The sequence below is a fragment of the Vanessa atalanta genome, chromosome 21 (genome assembly GCF_905147765.1).
Source record: "Vanessa atalanta chromosome 21, ilVanAtal1.2, whole genome shotgun sequence".
Classification (NCBI taxonomy): Eukaryota; Metazoa; Arthropoda; class Insecta; order Lepidoptera; family Nymphalidae; genus Vanessa; species Vanessa atalanta.
Window position 1 is genome coordinate 3,361,968 of NC_061891.1, and position 24,861 is coordinate 3,386,828.

Below are 24,861 nucleotides of genomic sequence, written 5' to 3' on the forward strand. Positions count from 1 at the left end.
AAAAAATTAAGTGTATAAAAGACGCCATAGCAATAATATAAAGTAATATTTCCATAGCTTATTCCGCAGTTTTCTCGTTGCTCGGTGAAAAATTCGTACTTGCGTGTAGTTATTTTAACGACTAAAAATAGCTTTGTTGTCTGCGTTACCGGCGCTAAGGGACCCGGTATTGCGGCGGCCATATTTCATTTTTCCCGCCGTCCGGGGACATCCACCATTGTTATTCTTGCATCACGGCGCTCGGTGAAAAAAAGAATCATATTTTCCTTTGTGTTATTGCTGTCATTCATCGCTTAGAAATCGTATACCGTGAATTGGATAAATTTCTAATAAAAAAATATATTTAAGTGCATCTCACCGAAGCGACTAAAATTAAACTACACTTGGACATACTAAACAAAATAAAAACACACACACACACACACAATAACTTATCATTCTAATCTTTTCTAACACATTTATGTTTAAAAATGATATAATTAAAAACGTCGTAAAAACATATTTGAAGACGATACGATACTAACACTGTACTGTGTATCTATATAACTTTCATATAAATATTTTATCACAAGCACAACAGAAACAACAATAAGGGGTTAGTCAGAGCCGGTCACTAAACATCGCGCCCACGTCGAAGCGATAACAAAATCTATTTAGAGCACTTTGCATTTCCTGCCTTCAATCACTTTCTATATAAATCACTAGTGATAAATTAATTAGGAACTCTGGCGCCGTTGAAATTATAATAAGATTATTACTATTAATTTGATACATTGTTGTAATAAAATGAAACCGTTTGAACAATCATAAATTTACGAAGAAGGTAATCATTATAATTATTACATTTTATAAAACAAAGTCGCTTACCGCTGTCTGTCTGTCCCTGTCTATGCTTAGATCTTTAAAATTACATGTATATAACATCCATTTAGTATAAGTATTTAAGCCGTGCGAAGCCGGGTCGCTTCGCTAGTATTAAAATAAAAGTCAATTTAAAACACTAAAAACGTAAAACCTACGTATACATATAATTCTTTACTAATAGTATAAATGCAAAAGTCTGTCTGTAACGCTTTTACGGCTAAACCATTGGACCGAATTTGATGAAGTTTGTTATGCAGCAAGCAGAACACCAAGGAAGGATATATTTACTATATATAGGAAGGTTACTCTTTATACCTAACACCTGACGACTATTATTAAACGGAACAAGAAGTTAATTATAAAATCAGAAAACATTTACAACAAATCTCATCATTTAATAAGTATATTTGGTATGAATATAAATATCTCAATTACCTAACCGCCTCAAGAGCACTTCAATCGCGGCTGTTATCACCAACATCTTATAATAATCATTAAAGCTAAATAGGAAAATTATTCTAATACAATTCGATACGGGTTTCCATAAAGGGATGTGGAGGCCAGACGAACCAGTCAGTTCCGCGTAAAAATATACCTAACATGCTAAATCTGATACTAATAGCAGAATATTGAAACGCTACAAATATAGAAGATTCTTTACTTTTTGGTATATGTACAAAACACACTAACTCAGTATAAATATACGTTAGTCAGGAATCAAAAATACATACGCGATTTTAATATATTTTATTAAATATCTCTTAAAAATATGAAAGAGTATATAATTTTAATTAATTTTCTTGTATGTTTTGATAATATTTGAAACTGTAATTAATATACAATCGCAGTTAAAATAAACACAAAAAAAAAAAAACAAAAACACAGCTATCGCGACCTCTGTTTTATAATTACTTACAACACAAACACGATAAAAATTTATCGCAATGTCAACGTATTTGAATTTGCATATTTTAAAAAATTTAGTGAAACACCTTGAGATAAATAGTTTGAGGAAGAGGAAAACGCGTCACTTCCGATAAACAACCACGTAACTATCGGCAGTGACGGTGATAACAGAGGTAAAAAATATTGACGGTGTATAGGGATAAATTCCATTCTTTTGTTGCCATATTACAAAATATATTTGAAAATGTAGGGTTTCTTGTAAATTATTATAAATCGTCCTTGTATGTTATGTGAAAATTTTTATACATTAGCTAGCATATTCCACTACTTTTTGAAGAAAAACATGTACGTTACAAAAAGAATTACAGACTATAATTATTTATTTAAATCATAAAAAGAGACAACAATCTACAAGATACTAATTAATTAATCGTCATCATCATCATCATTGTGCGTTCTAGTGTCGACCCAATGTGGAAAAGCGATATAGATTTGGCAAATTTTTACGGCCGAATACCAAATCATTTCCTACCACCATGCAAATGGCCCTGGCATGGACCTGCTCGATTGCACTTATCAAAAACTCCCTCAGTCAGCTTTGCCACTAACAAAATCCATTGTAATTTTTTTTTATTAATTTAATCTACTCTACCGAAACCACAGGTTACAATACATGTACATGAACATTAGGCGTATTAGTTAGAGGTTTTCAAATGAATACAGCTGTTGTCAGCGTGACTACAACAGATGTGCTAACTAAGTCTGGGTCCGCTGAATTATCTAAAGCGTACAAAGTTCGGCATTGCACCTCGCTGGCAGAGAGCCAGCGGTCGAGTCTCCAAACAGAAAATCAAGAAACATCTGAATAACTCCCTCGTGTTTTGAGTCGAACTTCTGAATAGAGCTAATCTGGTATGTGGAATGTAGGTAAAGAGGAATCTAATTAAAAATAGCATATTATTTGCGATTTGCTAACCTAACCTAACCATAATATTTGTTAAGTTAAATATGGATTCTGGAATGCTATTTTACGCTTTTTCGTGGTTTTCTCATGTACAATGGTAAAGTACTCGTCGATTTTATTTAACATCGAAGTATTTTATCAAGATAATTAGATCTCATCTTTTGCAATGCAAAAGCCCTATTCATCGGAGTTATTTCTTCCATTCCTGGATATGGTCGATAACAAAAGACTCTTCGAGTTAGCGCACGCGACTAGATAATCACGTTTCATGGCAAATGAAAGCTGCATTGAATCGTAAGCTGAAGCCTCTTATATAAAATTAAAATATCGACGAAGAAATTTCTAGAATAGCTATTGTAGGCACATTTTTTTTAAAGATAAAGATAATATTTATCTTACCATAAAATATAAGTACTGTTATTATTTTTAACAAAGGAAAAACCTATGTGGGTTTCTCGAATATAAATAACGGAAAATATCGATGTCTGAAAATGATTCACCTAATGAGAAATAAGTACCGAATATATGGTATCTCGAGGCGTTTTGTGCCGTCGTAAATCAAGGCGTGTCTTAACACCTATTGACCCGATTCCTGTTTTTCGGAACTCATAATTCACCCAATGATTACGACGTAATATATTTTCCAACATTTCTCTGAATGAATCCTCATGGGACCAACTAAGAGCCTTGAGAGTCAGTAAGTCGGCCAATAATATTTGTGTCGGCATTGAGGTTGGGGGAAATTTAAAGCGTGTCAGGTTTGATTAGCCTTGAAGATAATTAAATCGTACTCTATTTAATGATAAATAACACATAAAATTTTAGCGTTATTTGAGCTATTAAAATAACGATAGAAATTCATATTTATTATAATAAAATACGAATAACCCATAAGATTGTTTGTTATTATGATAATTATAAGTAACTATTGATTAGTAACTATTTCAAAATAAGCTAAAAGTAGTAACGTCAAATACGTAACTATACAGTGACGTCATCAGAGCGATATTATTCTAGTTTATTGATGATTTCAGAAAAGCAAAGGTCAAAGTCGTGTCATAAGTTAAATGCTGACTATTGAAATCTAAATCCAATTAGTTTTGATAGTTAAAAGCAGACATTTCTGGTTACTAATTTATACCAAATTAGACGTTCTCCGTGTCTTCATGTTATTGACAGAAGTTGTGGATTCTGGTAATGGCTAATTTGATTAACTTTACCGATTCATAAATACAAATAATTTGAAATAAATACATTAATAAAAAAGCATATTATTCATATACAGGTTTATATAGATGATAGAAAGGCGTGGAGCTAACACTTGCTGACTTTCAGGCAGGATATATTATATACATATATATAATATATCCTGCCTGATATGTATTTGGCTAACATAACTTTGTATTTTAAATGTTGAAAATACGTCTACTGAGTTTCATGACGGTTCTTCTCGGTAGAATCTACATTCCGAACCGGTGGTAGCTTCACTTAGTATAGTTTGTAAAATGAATATTCGAAAGTGCTTGTGTAAGCCTACTTGTATAAAGTATATTTTAATTTTGATTTCTTCCAATACTTTTATTATAATTAATAATTTTACCAATCTTATCGTTGTCTACACTAATAAAATAACATGTCATGACTGATTGATTCATCACTGCTGAGGGTGATGAATCAGTCTACAACTATTAAAGTTAGGGCCATGAAATTAGGTGAGTAGGATCGTTTTATTGACTAGACACCCACTAAGGAAGGAATTTTGGAACTTATACCTCTAAGGGGGTGAAATAGGGGTTAAAAGTTTGTACGGACGTCCGTCATTTTTAAGTTAGAAACATGGGACATTATATTTGGGCTACTGTTTAAAAATTAGAAGATACGTATTTAAGAGTTCCAGGATATTCTACGATAGGGGGGTGATTTTAAGTTAATCTGTAAATATATTCAATTTCGACGCGAGCAAAGCCGCGGGCAACAGCTAGTTATTTTATAAATTTGCATTGATGACGGAGTGCCAAACAGCAGCGCGCACCAGCGTAACGAGCGGCAGTCGAACGAGAAAGGCGCGCGGCAGCACGGCTGGCGGCTACAACAATTTTACGGCCTTTACACATTTCACTTATTGGCGGCGTTCAAAATCGATAAGTTTGGCACAGTTAGTTGATAGGGTTGCCAAATGTTTGAAAAAAAAACCACCACTACTTAAGGTAATGGATGTAACGCTGATTTTCTGGTCATTTATAAACAAGTTCGGTCTAATTTAAGAAATATTTATAAACTTGATGTTTAAAATAATGGCACTAGAAATTGGTTGATTTGATGAAGTTGAAGATTGAGAGAGAAGCGCCCTACCTAAACTCGGAATTACACTACGAATCGAATATCTTCTCGAAATTTCAAGTTCCTGTGTGATATAGCTTAAACTGTGGGTTGATTAAAATATCCAAAGCAGTGTTGGCTTTTGTACGTCAAAACCTATTGATACTGCTTCAGCTCGCACGCAGTCTTGCAAATTTTCATAAATTAATTGTATACATTATCATTATAAACAAAGAAAATACAGTTAGTACTGAACCGTATTTTCTGTTCTATTTGTCCGAATATCCTTTGTTTTTTTCCTTTGGTATCTATTAACGATCTTTAGTTATAAATGAAAGAGTTCTGGATATAAGAGTAGAAAAATTCGAAACATTAAATTCATATACGTTTCCCTCAAATTTTAATAATAATAATAATGGTTGAAATTCGACCACTGAGCGAATTATAGTAATAAATAGTAACGCTAATTAAAAAAATATTTTTCAGAATAACTGAAATATCTATGTATAAAACATTTTCCATTAAATATACAACAAGAAAACCATTGCCTTTCATAAAGGGACCTAGTTACGCTTTACATTGTATTATTAGTGAGAGAATTGGTGTTTCGAGGAGACTTCATATTTCTCTCCGCATAACAACCCTACTCTGACCCACTTCCACACTGAGCCAGTTCGGCTCACCCTGACTCTGAAATTATAATGGAACGAGTAGTATAACCTCCATTAGATCAATTTTATGAATTGTAATTGTACTTTTTATTTTCGTTATTACCTACCATTACTATGGTAATTTTAATATAATAATATCTACATATCCACTAAGGTCCTTTAATTTATCTTAGTTTAAGTTTTTTAATCCAACTATTCTCATGTTCAGATGTTGGCGAAGACCATATTGTGTTTATGGTGTCTGTTGAAGCGGCCTACTTAGGATTCATACTGGAATAATTTGCCCGCAGTACAACGAGGGAAACAAAGATTGAAATAAGTCTGCCGAGAGCGGACACTGAACAACCGACTTCACGAGCAAGCCGCATATTCAGAGAGACATTTAAAACGATCTGCAGGCATCTTACTGCTATTCTAAGTATTTCTACACTTATAAAAATAATTTTCAATATTATTTTTAGTAATCATTTAAAAATTTCACATTTTCCAGCGTTGCTATGAAATATTGCGTTGATCAAAAATTCATTAGGTAACGTTAAAAAGCGGTTCACGGGCTTTTGTGTGGTCACGACCCAAGAGAGCAATTTCATATAATAACTGAAGCCATAAACACCGTTGATTGTATTGCCCAATAAATTATACTTTATTAATTGCCTCCTCAGCTCCGCTACGTGGGATAATATACAATAGCTAAGGTTTCCATCTCATCGTTGGAAATTAATTATTACAATAGTGCAATTATTAGATGTAAAAAAAATGTGTGACTTCATATGTACATACTAACTTCTTAGAAGGAATGGAGAAGGTCTAATGAATCTCATGCTCCAATTCGAGAAAGTTTCACCCAGTAAGCATGTGCTATATTTACCCTTACCCAGGGCCGTAATAGCCTATTCCGGGGTCATAGGTCATGAGGATATGGAGCCATGGCAGAGGACCATTTTTTTTCGAATAACATAAGTTATTTTTAAAAATGGTATAATAGATCTGAAAAGGTTTTTGTCCTGATTTTGCCGATTGCGGTCGCGTACCCTTACCTCACGGGGGCCTCAATGTGAGCCGTACCGCCAGTAACAGCATAAATCTTGACCCCTTAACAATTTATATCATGGACTGAGTTTCGGTTCTAATGGATCCCAATTCATAACATCATTATAAACGATTTGATATATCGCAAGCTTTTAATAATTATATATATGTAATATTTATATAAATTTTTGAACACTTATTTAAAAACAAAAATATTATAAACGAGTTGCTATAATTGATAGCACCACTGTTTCATGCGCTCATGAACTGTAGCGATAATTTCAAATGTCGATATGTATATTTACATAAACATTTTATTCAATATACAAAGGATAACCATAATCAGCGGCCGTCCAAAGCAGAACATAACGTGGTACATGATGATGACGTAATGGATGTACTTGTTCAATCCACTGCAGCGAGTGCTTTTGACATAATTGACAAATTAATAATCGTTTTACTTCGTACGTTATTATTCTCTTGGTTGTTATAACACACCAAAGTTATGTATGTATTTATTAAAACCCAATAAATTAATTTAGAATTTAACTAAATGTATGATGAAAAAATATGGAGTTTTGGAGTGGTTTTTTTTTCAGAAGATTGATTATTTATATATCTATCAGATTATTTAACTATTTCATAATTACAGTGTTCACTCAAACAGAAATTTATGAATACTCTGTGCCCTGCACACCCATAGAGCAAGAGCACGAGACACAGGTTTGTAAAGTATTCAAAACCTTGATAACGTGACGAATATCACAAAAAATAAACGATCTGATTCATAAATCCATTTTTAAGTTATAAAATAATTAAATATTAAAAAGAAAGCCAATTTTTTTTTTAGTAAAATTTACGTCCACGACTCGTGCATTAATTCTGGTCATCTTCCTCCAACGATATACGGAATACTAGTGATGATAGTTAAACCAAATTGTAATTCGTAATTATACCCCCAGAGTCACATTGCTAATGAGACAATCTAAGTATATTCATCATTATCAAATCGCTCATACAGAGAATACCTTAATTTAATAACCCTCGTAATATAGACCATCTTGTACAACGAAGCTATGATCAAAACAGAGAAACCGCCCATGAATTAGATGGACATAATATCTGCTCAAAGCTCTTATTATTAGCCAGCCTTGAATCTTAGTTCAATTTATCTGTCAGCAAAATCCTTCACAACTTAATCGCACATTTAGTTACATAGGCAACAACAGGCATTATATCACTTAAGATCCAGGCTTACGCATGTCAGGTCCTTGTCAGAAATGCCCAAGAGAACACCTATCTAAGCGGGTATGAGGAAACGATCTAAATAATATTAATAACAATATTATTATCCTTGATCATTAACAGACATCGTTTTTATTATGCTCCAATGCTTCCTCCAATTCTTTATTTACCGATTTTTCTTTCATCGTTCCAATATCAGTATCTGGTTCGATTATTTTTAGTTATTTATCAAATATTTGGACAAATGTTGGTCACAAAAACGAGATTTAATTTTAGGACCAATATAATCGTCACAAGCGTAAATAAACTGCCAATTGATTTAATTCACTTTTCATATTGTTTTACAGATTAGAAGTATTGTTCTAGAAAATTTAAATTTTTAATAATCCTACATGTGTATATAAAATGATTTCAATATCAAATCGATATGGGTGGGTTTTAATTCTCTTAGTAACTTCTGCTTTCAGATACACAAAGAACAGATTTATTTACTTTTTTTGCACATTTATTTAATTCAGAATAAATGTAACCCCGTTTACTGAATCCTTAATTAGGTCTTAATTACTAAAATCTTACGATAAAAATGTTAAGATTTTATATAATTTATACTTAAGACGAAGCTTCGGATACCTTAAAATGAGAAGTATAATACGTAATATTCCATATTACAAGCACTTCTGCAAAATACAAAGTTTAATTGTTTCACCTATTACTGAATTTTTAATTGACGGTTAATTTGTATCTAAAGCTCACTTAAATAGTTTTTTCAATAAAATCGTCATAGCATTAATTTTATTCTGATCGAAATAATTAACTCAGAACGAGCTATATGAACAATTCGACTAAGAAATCTAAAGTCATCTACGACGTAATATTATTGCGTAATATATTATGGCAGAATAGTAACTAAATAATATCCCCAGGCAACCGTTGATCTTGCCAAACCAGTTACAGATATCCGAACTATTCTGATCAGGAACTAAAATATTTTATTTGTCATACAATTGCATAATTATTTAAATATGTATTCATCAAAAATATACTTTCAAATAATATAGGCAATCTGTGAATCTTAAGATCGTGAGTTCATAACGGTGAATCAACATTGAAATTTTAGGTGAAACTTTGTGTTTATAATTGGTTTGATGCGTGACGGAGAACATCGTGAGGAAACTTGTATGCAAACCTTCTCAACGGGAGGCCTTAACCCAACAGTGGTATATTGACAGGCTATTTTACTCTTTCAAATAGCAAAATATTAATTATGATTCGAAAATTGTTACAATAATACCGTTAGAAACCAATACCTTTAATAAAATAAATACTTAAAAGTTGAAAAGAGTGGCGAGAATTTTTCAAGATAAAATATTACTCTCGGTCGAATTACATTTCCAAGTAAATAGGAATTTATAGAATTTGCTTATTGAATTTCAATGATTTATTGTATTGAAATTACGTCAGAATTTCGAATGTGTAGTTGGAATTTGAAAATAGAATTTACTCGTTAGAGATGTTTAGTAGGACAATGTCTGCGTCGTATTTTTCAAAGAACTTTTGGGAAAAAAATATACTTAAATGGAATAACCACTGAAGAGAAAAAAATTATCAAACCAGTATGGTATTAAATTTTTTCAAATCTTATAATAAAGGAGTTTAAACTTTTGCATACGTGATGAATGTCATAATATAAGATTTGTTATTTAAATTAAGTAATTAGAAAACTTTGCTATCCGAAGAATTAGTTTAAATTAAATCAGTCTGCAGATTTCGAAGCTCTGAATCGAGCCAACATCAGCAAGAACCATCGAGCCAGAATCATTATCAAAGTTATTGTTTTTTTTCTGTCAACACATTCTCAATAACAGCCGTATGGTAATATTTCACTCAACCGTCTTGAACAAGATGTATTACCGATTTCGATTCTGTTACTGAGTTCTGTCCGGTCATGTCGGATTTCCATTCCGACGTACCATGGCAGTAATTGGGCACCGGCAAAATTCGTCCAGGAAGACTTTATTATAATACCTTATTACACGGCATGCATTGTGCAAAATTATTCTCGCGGTGTGCCTTATAAGACTGACTCGTATGCCATGATGACAAACAGCATGATTCTATCATATGCCGTCATGCCCTATCTCCGCCGCGGCTGTACGTGGCGCGTGTAGGATACATTCTCATTTATTTTTTATTTTTTTATAGTTGTAATGGAATAGGCGTTTGTCTTCCATCTCACCCGATGGAAAGTGTAGATGAAGACGAAGGTGGTACACGCCCATCCAAAAGAAACATGTTCACTCTACTCTTGAAGGCTCCAGCGTAATTGAGTTCAACTTATTAGGAAAAATAGACCCAGGCAGGTCGTTCCAAATCTTGGCGACTCCCACCAAAAACGAGCTGTATATATTATTATAAAAATCAGAAAATATTAATGTATATTTCGTCGTTAATATTTTGTTATTCCCTCAATAACAATCAGTTCGATGTGTTACGTCCCTAGTCGATCTACATTATATTCTAAGTTCATTTTTAACACAATTGTCGTATACAAGAAACTATGTTTATCAATACAAGACGATTTATACAAAAATGCCATAATTTTGTAAAATGCCTATAGTCTATTCCAACCACAAAAGGAACCCAAATAAATAACATTCGGCGGCGTATTGAGGTGATGGTTGGGAGCTTAATTAGTCTATGATATTAATTTTATGGATTTGCGAAAAAATGGCCTTTTGAACGTTAAAGTGGAAATAAGTAGTTAAGTGTTGTATTATAAATAAAAATATATTAATCAAAAACTCTTAGCACTCTTAACTGCATGATATAAGCCGAATTTTTAGTAAATCGCATGAAATACGTTAATTTGAGGTTCGTATAACATTATTCCTACTTCGATTAGAATAGGCTATAGCATCGATTACTCAGTGCTACCATTATACAATATTTTATTGTATAATGAATTGTATAATACTGTCCCATTATACACGAAGTATGTGTTACGTATAAATCACTAAATGAACTATGCAAGCGATGCATCACTGAAGATATCTGTTTTAGAGGAAGCATAGAGACGTTTATTTTTAGATGTGTATTGAGGCGAGCCCTTTGAATACATGTAGTTTTAGACAAGGCCTGGCACGGCGCCAGTACTATTATTTCTTTTAATTACACGTTACGTCACACACGTACATACGTATACTACACGCGGTAGCGATTTAGTTCTCACTCAAACAGTAATGCTAGAATCGGAGAATTGACTTACATATGTGATCGGTTAAAATATTTAAAAAAAGAAAAGTTAGCTTGAAGAATAACATCGTGAGGAAATCTACGTGTTTCGAATGCAAAGTTACCGCATATGATTTCACCAATCGGCCTTAGAGCAGCGTGGCTCCTAAGTTTCACCTCAAAAAGAAAGGATGCCTGAAACCGAGCAGTGGGACCTACATAATATAGTAACTTTAAAATTAAACAATAGTTTTAAAAATAATATAAATGTATTTAATCAAACATAATTAAAAATTCAATATTAAACATTTCGTACTTGGGTGCAGCACAAGTAGCAAACAAGTTGCGCTACGCTAACGGTGTTTTGGTCTGGTTAGACAAGCATCAGTCTGTCATTAGAGTAACAGGACGGGACGCAGCACGATGTTATTTCGACCAGCGGAGACCGCAATGCGTACAAAGAGGCAATGAATCCTAATCAAAGGAGCATTTCACCACATTTTCTTCGATTAGCGCTAGACACGTTCTCATCTCTCCCTTCGTCTCTTGCCCCCGAGACGTCTTTATTGGTCGACGTTTTAGCTTTTCGTAATCCAGTTCTTAGACTGTTTATATTGCTAAGCTACTAGTAAAGCGCTTAGTGAATTGTTTATGAAGGTTGGACTAGAATTTTTATTTCGCAACTAGGATAAGTGTAGATATTTTGTTTATTTAATATAATATGTACTTATACAGAAATAGGTATCTATATACTCATCTACTTGAAACTGATCGACTATTGGTTTTACGTTCTATAAAATTTTATTATAATACTTCGTAGGTTTACATTTTAGAAATTTAAAACATGTACTACTGCTACCAGCTGATATTTTTGAATCTTCAGAGTAAAGATGGTAATTAATTGATAATATTATCCATTACATATACGCTTCATACTTTGTTATATGTTAATCAATCATTGAAAACTTTTACTGGTAATGATTTGTTACTATTTGTTAATAATGAAATGTTTGTCGCTCTTATTATTATGAGTTCAAATGTAACGTAATAAATACCAGTAACTACATTTCTAATCGTATATGAACAGGCGTAATGAAATAAAAATAATCCTAAATATTACATAAGGAATTAATATGGTATATAATTTGGCGTATATCCATTATACATCCCTAAGAGAAAGTAAATGAACAACACAATGGATGACTAACCGTAAATCTTGTTGTCTAGTTGTTACTATTGCAAAAACAATTATTAGTTTTTGTTAAGCCTCAATTATTATTTCTTAGAATATGTACCAATGAGTCTTATTCTGTATTGTTTTTTTTTTTCTTAATCAATATTATATATTTTGAGCTAATAGATATATTTCTTTCAGGCCAATAAATATATAATAATTTTTTGTTTAGCAATTCTAAGTAACAACTTGGATTTTGGAAATTGTCAGCACTGTTGATTGTGTACCTCACACCCCTTAGGTTGAGTCGGATTGCTGCTCCATCGGATCGTAAGAGTGAGGCCATGAAAAATGTCTGTGTAGCGTATTTAGGTTTTATGCATATATTGAAACGTCAATATTTTTTTCCATGTTATGATTTTGACGTACTTCCCTTCTCGTGTGGGCCGCGGTAACATGTGCATTGTTAGTGCGCCGCGCTTAAAAGTTAGCTAGTGTAACGGGCAATTATCCTTCTTCTATACCACCACCCATCCCTTGGCTGTGTTCTTCGAGTGCGTGAAGACCAAAGGAGCGCTCCCAAGAAGAAAGTGTCTTCAAAAGTAAGAGCCCAGATTTCGAGGTAACAACACCCCTTTTTACTCAACTAAATACAGTCCATTTATCTCTTGCGCGTACAGTCTGATAGTAGTGATTGATGTGAGTTGGTGTTGTCTTAAGAAGACGAGGACTTTGGATACAATTGGCTTAAAATGATTCCTCGACAAGAAAATTGATAATATGTTTCGTAACATCTCCAGTAATTTTCCCTTTTCTTTTACATACACGTATTTACAAAGAAGTGAAGATTTAATTTGATACTAAAAAATATTTTTGACGTCTCAATCGTTCGTTTTTTACATTAATAATGTGTAGTTTGATTTTAATCGATTTAAAACATGCATGTAACATGCTACATGCATGCAAACATTAAACATATTATCCATAGCGCTTGTGATATTTATCACCACTATAAATTAATAAAAACGTATTAAAACGACTAAAAGTGTACAATTAAATGTATATTATACATAAATTGTGCAAGGAAGGAGTGATTAATAACGCCATTGGCGAACCAATTATCGACACGCAAGGAAATATTACCTCAGACAGGGGATTCTTTAGTACAGGAATTTAGACATTCTTATAATGCTTTTGTACAGCACGATTTAACATTTGTGTTTTAATATGAAATTATAGGCACGGCAAGTGTAAAATTTCATTATGTTACTGTCTCGGTAGTCTTACGTATAGCCAGCTCGTCCGCGGAGATGTCCTTTTTAAAATCGCAGATTTCTCAGTAATAGCGCGGAGGAAGGTTATTGGAAATGTTAGACGACTGTGCCTAGGAAAGTTTGAACTCTTACTCAGTTGAATCGCATTGTCGACCCACTGGACTGAGTTTGAGGAGTGTTTGTGCATCTGCGTATGCGCAGACAATATACGCCGACAGATATATTGCAACTGTTTGACAATAAAATAAAATGAGATTTCCTCTGTTTTATAAAACTTTATCTATTAAAGTTAGTTCAATATAAATATTTATATAGTTAAGAGATATGAGGGCTTTGTATAGTTGCTCATGACAGTTTTTTATTTAAACTTATGTTTTCTTATTAAATTTTATTTAAATTGTAAAATGAAAGCCGTGTTTTTAATTAGGACGACGTATACTAATAAAGGAGAGAGTTGATAAGATTAAACTAATCACAAATCGCGTCGACTAAGAGCTTCGATACGAGTGTTTCCAATCGAAGGCTGTAGGGCGGGCGGCGGGCGGCGGGCGTGCTGAAGTGGCTGCAGTGCGGTCGCTGCGGAGTGCATTTAAGAACACGCTACGGACCTATAGAGCTCAAGGTCGAGTTCACGTTGCGCTTTCATGTTCGAGAATTTTCTGCCGCAGATTCAGAAAAATCAATTTACATTTTTACAAAATATATTAAGCCATATTGCAAAGAGAATCGAACCGCAATATTTTTTTTGACGTATGTTAACCGTAAACCAAATAAAAATTTACCGTATTAAGAAAGCACTATTGAATCGTCATCTCAGATACTTTAATTTAAATTGGGTAATTGATCATCATTATTATAATTTCGCTAAGGTAGGCAATGTAATAAATATTAGTTATTGCATAGTTTCTTTGGATCACTTTGCCGTTAAACTAATTTTAATTTGTGTTATATCACACCGCTCAAGCCCACAGGCGGACTGCAATACATTTCTTTACTTTTACAGAGTGTAAAGCCTTTAGAACTACAGACATAAGGGACATATCGTCTGAAGTGCAAATTGGTGATGATGAAAGCACTTTCCACCAACCCGCATTGGAGTAGCGTGGTGGAATATGCTCCATCCCTTCTCCTCAAAGGGAGAGGAGGCCTTAGCCCAGCAGTGGGAAATTTACAGGCTATTAATGTAAAGCACTTACCAGGTGGTCCATTTACTCATTCGTCTGCCCATCATTAATAAATACATAAATATTTTTGTAATGTAACACACACCTATCAATAGTACTATATAGTCGTTCATTATTATTTACGTTTCGAATGTATTTACTCAATTATTAATATCTATAAAATATTAAAATTTTCAAGCACTACGGCATATATGAAAAATTCTGCTGTCTTAAAAAAAAAATGGAGGCGTATAAATATCCATTATTACTCGAATTTTCATTAGATATTCTGTGGAATATCTTCCAAAACATTATTCTCAACATCAGAGGTCTAATAACGGCGGTGTGTAAGTAAGCTTATTTGTGATTACTCAATTGACTAGCTATATATAATGCTTCAGCCCACGAAATTACCCCCAGCCCCTATTATATAACAAACGTGTATACTATTTTATTTCTATTTTCTTATTTTCTCAGTTGGACATTTTTCGTGCAGTTCGTAACTTGGACACAGACATTAAGGTAGCTTTATTGGTGCATCGCGTTTGAAATATGGAATGAAATAGGAAAGAAAACGTGATACGAATCTTTAGTTGCAGGATTGTACGACGGAACGAAGAAAGTAGAACACAATGTTGAATTTTGAAATTATTCCAAGTGTTTGAAGAATTCAATTGAATTGTCACAAGATATGTCTATCGTATAAAATGTATTCTATTAAATAAAGAATAAATATGAATACGAGTATGTTTGTTTATTTCATTTCAAATGAACAGGTTATAAAAAGACCACATCGATCGAACCAGGTAAACAAAGTACTCAAGAATCTAGTTTTTTCCCCGGAATTAATGAAGTTTAATAACAGTCTATTAGGGTTTACTGGATAGAAAAAGTCTTCTTTCTGTAACGGAAATAAATACACGGCCTACTCCGCCTTCTTTATCATGTTAAAATAATGTCATACGACTCATTCTCTTAGTCCCTTATACAGGGTCAGCCCTAAGCATCCAGTTCGTGGACGACCTTTATTTTTCGTACGTAACGAGCGTAAATGCAATTCAGGACGTACTCTAACGATATGCCTAGGGTACAGCACGGGAGGCAGTAGATTTCAGACTTTGGTTCCACCCCAAATTTGACCACCTGGGCCGTCGGCCCATTGTATCAGTCCTCACCTTCATTCCAGGAATAAATCCTAAAATTATTATTTTTTCGGTTTAATATGTTATTAAGTTGATGGGACTGAGAATTAAGAACTATTACAGTTTAAGTCTTTAAATACAACCGTTAAGGTCATTAAAGTCGACGTAATCATATAAACTTAAACTATTAACTACGTATTTACTGTCTAACCCTACGAAATAATGTTGCTCGACTAAAAAAACTTCTGTTAGTGAAAACAATTTACTGCGGATTCTAGCAAATTGATTCGTTTTTTCTCGGTAAAAAAAATATACTTTAACCGCTATGCAATTTATTTAGAGATTTCTAAACAAATTGCAGAACAATGGAGAGTTAAACTTGAATATTTCACGCTGAACTAATTTTATGATTTCATAAAAAAACATTTACGGTCGGTTTTAAAAGGTTGTTTACAACAATGTAATAATTCATAAATTGATCGCTACTTAAATTAAAATTTGTTTACGAAACTTTTCATTTATTAATAGCTAAATTTGCCTGGTTTATGGAGAGGATTTAACCGTTTTTAGTATTTGGTATTTTAAGGTATTTTTAGTTTAGCGCTGCTATTTGTAGTCGAGATACCTCATTGGTGTAGAGGCTTTGCTCATTCGGTCGCATAGGGTGAGGTACTGGATTGGAATTTCGACAAGATAAAAAGAGATTTTTTGCCTTTTTTGTTTATAGCAGGAATACATCAATGGATAGTGAACGATGGTCATTGACCTCCGACACGGGCACACTTGTAGTGTAAGAAATATTTTAAGACGTTATGTCCCTTGTGTATTTAATTATAATAGTCCAATCACTATTCGATCTGGAACACAACTGTTGCTGCAAAAGTACTATATTTGTTAGAATTGCTGGAATAGTTGATAAAAACCAATTTTTGGAAAAGTTTGTGAGGTTTGTAAGAGATCCAGGCTGTATGGTATTTTTTTTATGTAATAGGTAGGCGGACCGGCATATGGGCTACCTAATGTTAAGACATTAGGGCTGTTAGAAATATTAACCATCCCTTACTTCGCCAGTGCGCCACCAACTTTGTGAACTAAGACGTTACGTCCCTTGTGCCTGTAGTTAAACTGGTTCACTCACCCTTCAAACCGGAACACAACGAAATCAAGTACTGCTGCTTGAGCGCAGAATATCTGATGAATGGGTGGTACCTACCGAGACGGGTTTGCACAAAGCCCTACCACCAAGTAGATACATATACAAAGAGTATGAACTATAACGTGAGTCAAATACCTTAACATACTTTTGAACATAGCACGTATTTTAAAGTAGCTGGAGGTTGTGTTAGTGAGTTTTATTAATAAGTAAATTAATCATACAATGTGATATTATTGTTTGATTTTAACAATTGTTTAGAAGGCGAGCGTGTAATATAAACGTTAAAACTCCAAGGTCGTAATGAAATCTCACAAGACATTCTCATTACGCTACCCCAGACGTGGCATGATGGATTTCCACCCACAGTGATATATTGGATCCGGAGCCTTGCAGTGGGGATTATTAGAGGCCGTCGCCGTGTAATTAGTCAAGCATGTTTGTCCTTACCGTTAAACAAACGTTATTACTTCGAGAACAGTACTTTTAGCCGACTTCAAAGAGAGGAATGTTATCCTCGATATATTTAATAATTATACCACCCAATACCATTTATTTTTATAAATTAGTAAGTGTATGCAAGTTACCGAAACAATCAGTTAAATCTAACAAAACTTATACCAACATTAATTTTACGTACCTACACATTGACTAATTACATCATTTTAATAAATCAATCAAAAATTTTTAAAATAAAAATTATAACGCGAGTAAATCCACGGGGAAGATCTGCTCATTAATATTATAACACATACTTCCCTACTATGATAGACGTGGAATGAACATGTATGAATCAGCTCTATGGATATGAGCTGATAACAATGATGTATGGGGGATGAACCGGTTGAATCATCCTGTGTTAATATTTTATCCAACGAGAAGAATATTACTTGACTTTACCGCTCTCTGTTATATAACTACACGTATAAAATACATTCGATTTGATATGAATTGTATCTATAAATATTAGTTTAGTTAGTGGTCATTGAAAATGTTAACATAGTGAAATATTTAAGTGTCTTGAAAATGCAGATTATGTGGGCTGTTCGTGACTATGGTATTATCGAACAATGAAGTATCTCTCATAAACTAGGGCATAGCTGGTTTCTTTGTATTACGTCTAATTAAAATAGCTTTCAATACTTTATTATGTCAATTATTGTTTACATTTATTACGATGTCATTCAAATTGTATATTATAATTTTTATTTGAAATAGTAAAATTTAATCATTAGATGCCAGTAATAATAATAAATTAAAAAATATAATAAAATCGACATTGTTATTTACGCTGTACATAGTAAATTTATTAACGTATTTATCTTAGCAATCCACATCAAAACTTATAAATAAATAAGTTTTCTTATATTTTATTTCAAATCGTTTTATTGATCATTGCCAATCAACTACAATTTTTAACAAACAATATACATTATACACGAACATTTCATCTTAAGCAAAAGATGAAGCCAATATGTAGTAGTGACGTCACTGGGCGCAAGGCAGTGCCAAGTAGGCCACTATGGCTAGTCTGAACGACCCTCTGCCTCCAACAGATGTTGCCCGCCCTTGTGATTACATGTGTCAGCATCCTTTTTCGAAAGCAAGAGCGCTTGAAAGCGATTCATGTTTTTTTGTAACACTTTATTTGGAAACTTTGCCGAGTATCTATTATTTTCTAATGCGCTTTTATGAGTTTTTGAATAAACACGTTAAAAAATATATCATTTTTGGCACAGATAAAATAGCTGATGTTTTCGCTATTTGGTAGTGTGCTGAAAATACGAAACATTTTTGGGTCTGCCTTTATTAAATATAATATTGAAATAACGTAAACACTAATTTATTTATATTAAACTCTGATCATCACTAGAAAACAATATAAAAAAAAAACAACATTTATTACTACAATTACTGGGTGAAGTAAAAGTCTATATAGTTTCTGGTATTTGCGTTATTAAAAACTTTATCTGATGTTTTAAAACAAAATTGGGTAGTTACGTAATAAAGCTATTGCGTAATCAATCTTCGAATAAGCCAATATGGGTTGGTATAGATTTTATTTTTATTTATTTTTATATAATATAAAAAAAAAACAATATTGACGCAATTGTTGAATTTTTATTACCCAGTACCCAAAATAACAAAAAATAAATGATCAACGATGAAGTTTTTACTATAATCCTTTAAGATAAGAAAGCTTATGAAAGTGATTTGCATGATAATATAGAACGTGTAAGCGATAAACTAGTTGATAGGTGATGTATAGGTACGTTAATAATGGATCTATTTTTAATAAAGGCGCTCCGACAGTTATTAAGTTGAAACATAAACGAGAATTTCCCGTGCACGCGAAATTGATGGTCACAAGGGATTAAATTCATTCATAGTAAACTGTATCGCTGTAAAGTGTTAGTACAATGTACATTTCGCACTGCTGAGCAATTTAGCTTCATGCCTTATATAATACATAATTTTTAAAATAAAATATATAAATAAAACCTTTTTTGAATCGTCATGTTACACTGTTGAATTAATTTTAAAGCTACCACCCGTTCGGAAAGTAGATTCTACGGAGACGAATCAGCAAGAAACTATTTTTTTTTTTGCTGGGGCATAATCTATGCTAATATTATAACTGCGAAAGTAGCTCTGTCTGTCTGTTGCTCTTTCACGGCCAAAACAATGAACCGAGTTAAAAAAAAATTCACGAAGTTTCAACCCCAAGGAAAGACAGCACTAGCATTAGCATTTTTTTTAGCATTAGCATCCTATAAATTTTCTCGCTGCTGGGCTAAAGGCCTCCTCTCCTTTTGAGGAGAAGGTTTGGAGCATATTTCACCACGCTGCTCCAATGCGGATTGGCGAAATACACATGTGGCAGAATTTCGTTGAAATTAGACACATGCAGGTTTCCTCACGATGTTTTCCTTCACCGCCAAGCACGAGATGAATTATAAACACAAATTAAGCACATGAAAATTCAGTGATGCCTGCTTGGGTTTAAACCCGAAATCATCGGTTAAGATGCACGCGTTCTAACCATTGAGCCATCTCGGCTCTTCATGAAAGACAAAGGTAACTTTTTTATGGCCAAACATTTTATGACAAAGAAGCAGCGGCCGATAACCAGTCAAAATATACTTTATTAAGAAGATTTTAATGACGTGCAACAAAAATGCAATTCTAGATATTATTTCTAAATCGTAAATAAATATTGATGCAATACATTTCGCATAGAAGTCGGTGTCTCCACTAGTATCAATTACCTGCCTGGATTACGTCTATCGTTTTATACATTGTTTTTATATCTGGCTTTCCTTTCTTTAATAACATCAAAATATTCTTGTTGCAATGATTATAATTTCGAGTGATAATATTTATTAACCGATGAAAACAAATAGTAGCAAACTTTAAACGTCAAAACGATTAATATTAGAGCTGATTGCACAATGCTGCCCCAATAAGCGTTGATGTGGCAGTTTGATATCCAACACTAGAAGGTTACAAAACGATTTTTTCCTTAAATGAAGCATATGAAAACTCAGGTTATTCTTACAAAAAAAAAAAGAACTATTTTGCCCGGATTTGAGCCCGCTATCATTCGTGTGTCTTGGCTTATGACTATAGAGTTAGTCTTTCCAGGATGAATCCGACAAAAATCAAACAATCTTTCTCTACTTACAGAATCGGTTTGATTAATCTATGATTTTCATTAATAATTAAATTGCCCACTATTGTCCGTCACATCCTAAATCCGATTCAAAGTCATCTTGCGCTTAAAACTCACGACTGTTTCAGCTGTAAAGGCGTGAAAGCAGAACAAACAAACACTCGTTGCATTATCTGTACTGTAATGACAGTCATATTCACGTGTAGGAGCACTTAGGGTATAATGTTACCAGTACACAATTACATTAAAATACCGCCAAGGGATTCTGAGCTATAATATAAGCACATTAAGGACGACAACGGACTGTTAGGTAATAATCAGCTGTGGGTCCGTGGCACAAAGGAGATGTCGTCGACCGAGCAGGTTACGTTCTCTGAATTTATAGTTGAGGTCAGGTGCCTATTACATGTAGCCGTAAAGCGGGTTATTATTATAAATTAGCGGAGAAAGTTAACATATTTTTTTTTTCGGTTGATAAACTTAGTATAACATAACACAGTATATATAAGTGCTTATGTTTGTAGCAACATTATTTTATACTTTAAATCGTATATGATGACGATACGGTACGGCGGCATCTAAAACGAAACCAACGAACTACGCAGGATATATCATAGTGCAAAAGTGTGCGCATAATCCGATAGGACGTAAAATCGACACGACCGGGAAGAGATCAGGCTCAGGACCAATGGCTTTATGTGCTTTCTGTGGCACAGGATATAAGGTACACTTCAAACGTCCAGACTTCGGTCTGTTACGAGAATTATACGAAAAAAAGAAACCCTATAACTGAACCCAGAACATCGAAATCTGTGGCCTTAAACCATACACTAGACCGACGACTAAATAATAAATTATAGCGATACATATCTAATGTATGGTTATAAATGAGTTTTAATGTATTATAATTAAGATTTACACCATAACACGGTGTAGCAAAAAATAGAACAGTTTGAAAACACTTTGTAAGTTGTTTCTTAATCTCTTAAATCTTTGTTTTTTTTTTTTAAATTCTTAACGTTGTAGCTCGGGCGAATGTACGGAACCTAGCGACACTCCATCCATCCCTGAAAACATTACACGCCTTTTTTAAGTAGGCGTGTACAAATTAAAACAATTTTAATGAAACAGCGTAATTATTAAATATTTAAACTTCCACCAAACGATTAGGTACTTAATTTTAATATCAATTAATTGATTGATTGATTGAAACCAGCAATAAATTGATAAAATTTTGATTGTGGTTTCATTAATTTCGTCTGCGGTTATTTTGTGTTGCCATAAACGATATCACAAAATGTAAATGGAAAAATGTTTCGTGGCGAATCATTTCGGAAAAGATAATTTAATTTAAAATATAATTCAAACATTTAAAAAAATATAAATATATAAAACCTTCGATAGTCAGTTGGATAGTACGTAATTCACACGTACCTATATGATTGAATACCATCATATTTCCTTTCTTTTTTAGTTATAATTTAATCCAAACATCAATTAAAACAACTTAAACTAGAAAAATAACATCGATAAACTTTATAAGGTGGCTCTATGGTTTAGTGAGCCTTTGACTCCCGTGCCTTGGAGACAACGTGAACGGTGCCTAAATTTCTCCATTCATTCATGTTTGTGATTTTTAATTACTATTATTATAATTAGTTTTGTTTTACATGAATAAGTAAACCACTAACTGAACCTGCGGCTTTATCCTCGCGAAATTTTAATACTTTATCTATAGCATACAAACCGTCACGCCCCGATTTTAGCTCCTCGAGGGTGAATCATAAAAGTAGCCTATGTTCTTTTTCGGCACTCAAACTGTCTCCATACTAAATTCCATCTAAAGCAATTCAGCGGTTTAAGAATTAAGAGGTAACAAGGATACAGCTACTTTCGAATTTTTAATATCAGTGTAATCACTTGTTGGAATTATTTAATAAATAAACAAACAATAAATTTAATATCTTGAAAATTCTATAAAACTTTCGTACCAAATTAAACTTGCTCCTTATATTATATATATATATATTTACATAAGAACATTTATCCCCATAACATTAACTAAATTACAACTGAACTATACGTATGATGATGGTTTTGAAATATATTCAAATACCATAACTCAACGTCGATATGATGTCAATGTACAGTTCAGATAACGGTTCCATAATATTCCTATGGGAAAATGTCCCTTTGATGTGACCGATGACGTAATTAACGATACAGTTACACAGTACCTTCTGTTTAACTTGCCGCTATTAAGGATTGAGATAAAAATATAACAAATGGCTTTATTACTACAATATCAAGGGAGTTAAGGTTAAAAGACCAGCAAACGACCACAGACTAAAGATTGTAGTTTTAATGTTTATCGACTGTGTTTCTGTAAATTAAACTTTACCTGTTCTGCGTGTTTAGATATTTTTAGCAACTACAAATTCATATTAATTAGCTTGTCGTTGTGACCGAAAAGTCGATTATGTGTGTTAATGGAGAATACAAAAATGTTTTTGTTTTTATGGCATTGGTTGGCACCACCGCCCATAGACAGAGGCGCTGTAAGAAACATTAACCATCCCTTACTTCAGAGTATACAACAACAACAACAATACAGAGTACTGTTATTTAGTTATGTTATTATAATTCACAACATATTATATAAGAATAAATAAAAAACCATTGCGTATGATCATGATTGCAATGATGGATTGATTTATGAATTATAAAATATATTTTCCGTTGTCAGTGTGTATGTATAGTGAGAGAGAGAGTGTATGAATCGAGAATTACTGTTCTGCAGGATTTAGAAATCTTCAGAATCTACCATCGGTTCGGAAAGTTGTTCTTCCGATCCTAAAGAAAACACGAAAGCAACTTTGCGGAATATATTTTCGGTGTTTACACGTACATAACAATATCGAATATATACTAAAATATAGACGCAACAGTCGATATTTTTATTTACTTAAAAATATTTCTTAACACTGCATTAGTGGTCCAACTATTAGAATAATATTATTATAACAGAAATAATAATCTTTGTCACAGTAGACTAGTTTATGTTACTTGATGGTAGATTTTGTTGAAGCCCGTCTGGGTACCACCCACTCATCTGATATTCTACCGCCAAACAGCAGTACTCAGTATTGTTGTGTTCACAAGGGACAAGGGACATAAAATCTTAGTTCCCGATCTTGGTGGCGCATGGGTGATGTAAGGAATGGTGAATATTTCTTATATAATATATATCCAGACAATACTTGTAACATTATTTCTGAATTGTATTAAATGAAATTTAAATATTTTTAGTTATTCCATCTGTTGTCCATTTTGGCATCAGATTTGTGAAAAATTTGGAAAAATCAAGTCTAGACTAATGTTGGATTGTACTTTTTTGAGGCTAAATGCAAGTAGCCTTCAGCAAACACTTCTTAGTATTATGATCTAAGGGGGAGAAAACAAAAGCAGATTGGACTGTGGATACAATACAGCCACGTTGTTTATACATTTACAAACCTGCAACGGCCACACGGTCTCCTAATTAAAGTAATGATATTTAACTACTAATTGGATACCTTGTAATGTATTAATGTATGTTTAGTGTTACAGAGCAGAGCATGCATATAATGTACTTATTAAAAAAAAACAAACACCAATGCAGCAGTACGGATTTTATTAAATTTATTTTACGGGGTGTTATGTCGCGTCTGTCTTAATCTTTAACTTCATCATCATCATATTTTTATTTATTTTAATTTTAAAAGTTGATATATATTTTGGTAATTAACAAATGCATCGCGATAAAAACACACTCACATGTGTATATATTTTTTATTACTTTCCGCAGATAAGTATGCAGATTTTCTTAAAAAAAAAAATAAGACTATCACACTTAAATTAATAATAATTACATTACACCATTAAAAACACTTTAATAATAAGGTTGATTGAATCACATCGCTTACTTTCAAGCTGCCTGTAAAATCCGAGCAACAAACAGTCACTTTCACATTTATAATATTAGTTTATAGCCATATGGCTATAAACTACATA

General features: G+C 32.9%; 1 protein-coding gene across 2 annotated transcripts in view; it reads right to left on the reverse strand.

Annotated features, from left to right (window-relative positions):
* Positions 1-24,861, reverse strand: part of LOC125072335 (ubiquitin-like protein 3) — a 145,825-nt gene that overhangs the window by 16,275 nt on the left and 104,689 nt on the right. The gene's annotated exons all lie outside the window — the stretch shown is intronic.